Raw genomic sequence first — 6,810 nt, 5'->3', positions numbered from 1 at the left:
GATTATGAACCTGGTGTCCGCTGACCTTTATCGCGTCAGGTTCAAGGTCATTTGAAAGTCAAATCGATAAAAAACGCTGAAAAAAAATGTCATTCCTATGACCTTGAATTTGACGCGATAAAGGTCAGCGGGCACCAGGTTCGTAATTAGCGACTCCAAAAACCTATAACGTATTTTTTTGGATTTTTTTACCGTTTTCTCTCGATGTGACCTTCCAATGACCTTGAACCTGACGCGATAAAAGTCAAAGGACGCCAGATTTGTATTCGGCGACCCCGAAAACCATAGTAAACCCGAGCTAACCTCAGAATACATGTTTAAGAGTGTCAAATCTCTCGAAAATACAGTTGGTGGGTAGTGGTGTTTCCTATATTGGTAGGGGGGGTGGGGGTGGCTGGGTGGTGGAGGGTAGTCCGTTTAGCGTGCAATCGACTCGGGATACTTATAAGATACTACCATGATTTTTTCAGATTTTTTGGTCGAAAAATAAATTAGACCAAAAACTGGCCTTACCGACCCTCCCCCTTTGCTGATTATTAATCGATTTTTATAAATCAGATGAATCGACTGAGATCTGAAAAAATGGAGAAATGGTCCAGAGTGGATAACTGCATTTTGTAGAATAGCTAGTAATCAGTTATATTTTCAGTTTATCAGTTTTCTTAAAAGTATTAAAGAAAGAACAATTTAGCTGATTATTAATCGATTTTAATAAATCCTATTAATAGAATGCAATCTGAAATAAGGGGGGAATGGTCCAGAGTGGATAACTGCATTTTGTAGAAAACTGATAACGGTTTTGTTGTAAGCTTATCAGTTCTCGTAAATGCAATACAGAAAGAAAGACTTAGCCGACTTATTAAAGATTTTTAAATCAATTTTGATAAATCCGATAAATTGAATAATATCTTAAATAAGGAGGAAATGGTTCAGATGGGATAACTGTGTTTTGTAGAAAAGCTGGTAATTATTTTGTTTTCAGTTTATCAGTTCTTTTAAACGCAGTACAGAAAGAAAGATTTCGCAGACTTATTAAAGATTTTTAAATCGATTTTTACGAATCCTATTAATCGGATGAGATTGAAAACAAGGGAAAATGGTCTAGGCGGACAACTGTATTTTTCAGGGTAGCTGGTAATAGTTTTGTTTTTAGTTTATCAGTTTTAGTAAGAGTAGTAAAGAAGAAACAAATTTGCTGATTATTAATCCATTTTTATAAATCAGATGAATCGACTGAGATCTGAAACAATGGAGAAATGGTCTAGAGTGGATAACTGCATGTTGTAGAAAAACTGGTAACAATTTAGCTAATTATTAATTGATTTTTATAAATCTGATTAATCGACAGAGACGTGAAACAAAGGGATATGATTCAGAGTGGACAACTTCATTTTGTGGAAAAGCTGAAAATGTTGTTGTTTTAAGTTTATCAGTTCTGTTAGAAGCAGTACAGAAAGAAAAATATTTAGCTGACTTATTATCGATTTTCATAAATCCGAATAACAGAATGAGATCTGAAACAAAGGGGAAATTGGCAGAAGTGGATCACTGCATTTTGTCGAAAACTTGATAATGGTTTTGTTTTTATTTTATCAGTTTTCGTAAAAGTAGGAAAGAAAGAACAATTTAGCGGATTATTAATCGATTTTGATAAACCCGATTAATCGACTGAGATATGAAACAAGGGGATATGGTCCAGGGTGTTTAAATGCATTTTGTAGATCAGCTGGATTTTCTTTCTCCAGTTCATCAGTTTTCATAAAAACAGTAAAGAAAAAAGATTAAGACGACTTATTATTGATTTTTGAATCGATTTTCATAAATCCGATTAATCGATTAAGATCTGAAACAAGGGGGAAATGATTTCGAATGGATATCTGTATTTTGTAAAAAAGCTGGTAATCGTTTTGTTTTTGGTTTATTCAGTTTTCCTCAAATTAGGAAAGAAAGAACAATTTAGCTAAATATTAATCGATTTTTGTAAATCCGATTAACTGTCTGTGATCTAAAACAAAATGGAAATGTTCGACAGTGGATAACTTAGTTTTGTCAAAAATTTGGTAATGGTTTTGTTTTCAGTTTATCAGTTTTTCTAAAAATAGTAAAAATAAGAACAATTTAGTGGAATGTTACTCGATCTTTATAAATCAGATTAATCCACTAAGATCTGAAGAAAACGGGCAAATGGTCCAGAGTGGATTCTATTTTCATTTTATTAGTTCTCATAAAATCAGTATAGAAAGAAAAATTTAGCTGAATTATTATTGATTTTTGAATTGATTTTCATAAATCAGATTAATCGACTGAAATCTAAAACAAGGGGAAAAAAGTTCACAGTAGATAACTGCGTTTTGTAGGAAAACTGGTACTGGTCTTGTTTTAAGTTTATCAATTTTCGTAAAAGTAGAAAAATGAAGTACAATTTAGCTGATTATTAATCGATTTTTATAAATCTGATTATTCGACTGAGATCTGAAACAAGAATCAAATGGTTCAGAGTGGATATCTGCATATTCTATTAAAGCTCGTAATTGTTTTCATTTCAGATTATCAGTTCTCGTAAAATCAGTACAGAAAAAAAGTTTAGCTGCCTTATTATCGGGTTTTGAATGAATTTTTTTAAAATAAGATAAATCGATTAAAACTTAAAACAAGGTGGAAATGGTCCAGAGTTGATAACTGCATTTTGTAGAGAACCTGATAATTGTTTTGTTTTCAGTTTATCAATTTTTGTAAAAATAGTAAAGAAAGAACAATTTAGCAGATTATAAACCCGATTAATCAAATGAGGTCTGACACAAGGGGGAAATGGTCCAGAGTGAATAACTGCATTTATTTCAGAAAATCTGTTATTTGTATTGTTTTAGGATTATCAGTTTTTGTAAAATCAGTAGATGAAAAAAATGTAGCTAACTTATTATCGATTTTTGATTCGAGTTTTATAAATCCGATAAATCAAATAAGATCTGAAAGAGGAGGGAGTTGGTCTAGAGTGGATAACTGGATTCTGTAGAAAAACTTCTGATCGTTTTGTTTTTAATTTATCAGGTCTCGTGAAATCAGTTATAAAAGAAAAATGTTGTTCATTACTAATCGATTTTTTAATCGACTTTTATAAATCCGATTATTCTAATTTAATTTACGAATCAATCGAATTTGATTCAATGTTCACGACTCTTATAGACGATTCATTTTTTCTGATTTTAAGAGATTCCGATATTTTTACGATATCCTTGAGGATTTTAAGGGATTACTAGGAATTTTTAGGGATTTTAAAGGATCTGCGGATATTTCTAAGGATTGAAAGACAGCCTAAGGATTTTCAAAAATTTCCTAGAATTCCTAAAGATTGTAGAGCATTTAAAGGGATTTCAGAGGACTTTAAAGTTACTATTTCAGATTTTAAAGAATTTCAAGAGATTTTGTGAGATTTCCGAATATTGTGAAGGTTTTACGGGATTTTAACAAAGTTTCAGAGGTTTTAAAAAAAATCCACGAAGAACCAGAGGATCATTCGGTATAACTAGCAATTTTCATGGGTTTTAAAGGATTGATGCGCAAGGATTTGTCGAATTTTTAAAGATTTCAAATGATTATGCGGATTTATTTTTTTAAAATGAATTTTAAGAAATTCTAATTAATTTTTAACAATTTAAAAAAAAAAATTTCGAGAGACTTTGAGGAATAAAAATGGGTTTCAAAGTAGCTTTAAATACTTCAAATAATTGATAGGATTTCAAGAAATTTTAAAAGATTTCAAAGGGTTTCGAAAGAATTTCTAGAATTTCTAAAGATTTTAGAGTATTCTACGGGGATTTCGAGGATTTCAAGAGATTTCGTGAGATTCTCATGTATTTGAAAGTGTTTTACGGGATTTTTAAAAACATTTTTAAGGATTTTATGAAATTCTTATGGATTATACGGAATTAACAGCGATTTTTAGTGATTTTGAAATATATTAAATGATTACGAGGAATTTTACAGGTTTCAAAAAGATTACAAAGCATTTCCAAAGATTTCAAAGGCTTTCCGAAAATTTCAAAGGATTTTTAAAGATTTCACTGGTTTTCTATAAATTACGATGAATTTCTCAGAATTTCCAGCAATTTTATGAACTTAAACAAGAAAATTTTAATGGGTTTCAAGAAACTTTAAACGAGTGAAGGAATTTCATAAGAAATTTTGAGAGATTTTAGAGAAATTCAATGTTATTCAAAGTAGTGGAAAAGTGTTTGTGAAGACAGAAAAGTTTTGCAAATTCTAAATTAAGGATGGAGAACTTTCATTGCTAATAAGAGATTTGAAAGAATTTCAGTGGTTTATAAGGGATTTCCAAAGACTTAAAAAAAATTCAAAGGATTTCTAGAATTCTAGATTTTCTAGGGTTTCTAGATTTTCTAAGGATTTCGTAGATATCCTGAGATTCCAAAGACTTCAAAAAAATTCAAAGGATTTCTAGAATTTCTATATTTCTATATTTTGTAGATTTTCAAGTGATTTCGTAAATATCCTGAGATTCCGAAAGACTTTCAACAATTTCGAAAGACTTTGAAAAGTTTGGCAAATTATAAATTAAGCATGGAAGACTTTAATTGATAATAACAGATTTCAAAGGATTTTAGTGGTTTTAAGACATTCCCAAGGACTTTTAAAAAATTCGAAGGATTTCTAGAATTTCTAGATTTTCTAGCTTTTCAAGGGATTTCGTGAAGATCCTGAGATTCCGAAAGACTTTTTAAAATTTCAAACGACTTTAAGAAGTTTTGCAAATTCCAAATTAAGGATGGAAGATTTTAATTGATAACAAGAGATTTCAAAGGATTTCAGTGGTTTTTAAGGGACTCCCAAGGACTTTAATAAAACTTAAAGGATTGCTAGAATTGTTAGATTTCTAGATTTTCTAGATTTCCAAGGGATTTTGTAAATATCCTGAGATTCCAAAGTCTTCAAAAAAGTTCAAAGGATTTTCAGAATTTCTAGATTTTTATATTTTCTAGATTTTCAAGGGGTTTCGTAAATATCCTGAGATTGCGAAAAACTTTCAAAAATTTCAAAAGACTGAAAAGTTTGGCAAATTCTAAATTTAGGGTGAAAGACTTTCATTGATAATAAGATTTTTAAGGATTTCAGTGGTTTTTAAGGGATTTCCAAAGACTTTAAACAAATTCAAAGGATTTTTAGAATTTCTAGATTTCTAAGATTTCTAGATAAAAATCTGGATAGGTAAAAATCAAGGATGGGCGATTAGATTCGATTATTTTGAGCCGATTAATCGATTTTTATAATTCCGATTAATCGAATGATTCGATTCAGATGATGAATGTTTTTTGGTTGAAAATTAATAAGTTTTGGTCAGAATGTCCAAAATGTGTCGATTTCTAAAAGTTAAGTATAGTTAGAATATAGTTTTTTGTGTTTATTAATCTGTGAAGCCACATTCCAATTTTTTGAGTGTGAAATCTTCTGTATTTTTTTGTCAAGAGTGTAATTAGTCATATTAGGTTTACATTGAATTGTTTTCTGAAAATCAATAATTTCATAATAATCATGTTTTTCAATTTAGCAAGAAAGAATATTTTCGATTCTGATTATACGGGTTTTTAAGAAATTCAAATGATTGAAAGTATCAGAGATTTCCATTTGTAGAATCTGTCGTTGGAATTTTTGAATATTAAGTTTTAGTTTTTCTTCAATAAAATGACTATGAAAAAACAGATTCTAAATATGTTTAGTGGATTTAGTAATATTGTCAGAAAAAATACCATATATACGACAATAAATAAGAATACTTTTCCTGGCCTATGTGTTTCTAAAGTCCTGGCTGATGTTGATCCAATTCTTGATGTTCCTAAATAGATCAGAGTCATACTTTTGTTTGAGTTCATTCAAAAAGTTCATGTTCAAGCACAGTTCTGGTTGATCTTCGATCAACATCAATATCCCTTAACGTCCGAGAAAATCAATATAGGTTAAAAAATAACAACAGAAGTTACTAACAACTCTATAGGACAAGTTTCTGTTCAAAATTTTCCCACCGTTCCGAAAACTCCAAAGTTTATCTCCTGTCTGAACTTTCTTCCCCAAATTTCAATCCCTTTCCATCGAGCGCTTCCGCAGAATAATAAAAGAACCAAATACAAGGTCTATCAGTTCTTGTAGGTATGGACTGAAAGGACGTGAATTAGGGTTTGTAATTGCAAGTGAGGTGCTCCATCACTGGTGATTGCTCTGCCATGAACTTAGCAACTATGTATTACAATGTTGTCCGATATAATATATGCCTGTCTCCGAAGAGGCTGTGATCATCCTCTCTGGCCAGTGTGTCCAACTCCAACGGTTCACTTTGGTTGTGGAATCTGCATGGTACCTATCTATAGCAGTCTGCACTGATGTATTTCTGAAGCTTGGCGACCGTCCACCATTATACACATGATAATTAGAATGCGTTGGCGCGTGTCTCAATATATCCACGCGTGCTACGTCTGTACACAGAGAGAGAGCAGAGTGAGAGCACTAAGATGCAGATGGATATGCCGGTTGGCTTCTCGCGTTTGCGACTCGAGTCGTTACGTTCTTATAGGTGGGTGGCGACCGGTACTTGGCTATCATCTCTAGCATGTCTATGACGAGAAGAACTGCTATATTGCTACTAGACCAAGTCTTCAGCGAAGCGTGCCAGTTGCGACTGCCTCTTGCATGACTTTGAATAAATTAGATGACTCATCAGCACCAGAAACCATAAACACCCACTTCAACTGCTATACAAGTCGTTCAGAGGTGTCAATTTGACTGGTCAAAGGAAATCATCAA

The sequence above is a fragment of the Belonocnema kinseyi genome, chromosome 9 (genome assembly GCF_010883055.1).
Source record: "Belonocnema kinseyi isolate 2016_QV_RU_SX_M_011 chromosome 9, B_treatae_v1, whole genome shotgun sequence".
Classification (NCBI taxonomy): Eukaryota; Metazoa; Arthropoda; class Insecta; order Hymenoptera; family Cynipidae; genus Belonocnema; species Belonocnema kinseyi.
The sequence above is the reverse complement of the archived record's forward strand: the minus strand, read 5'-3'. Positions refer to the sequence as shown.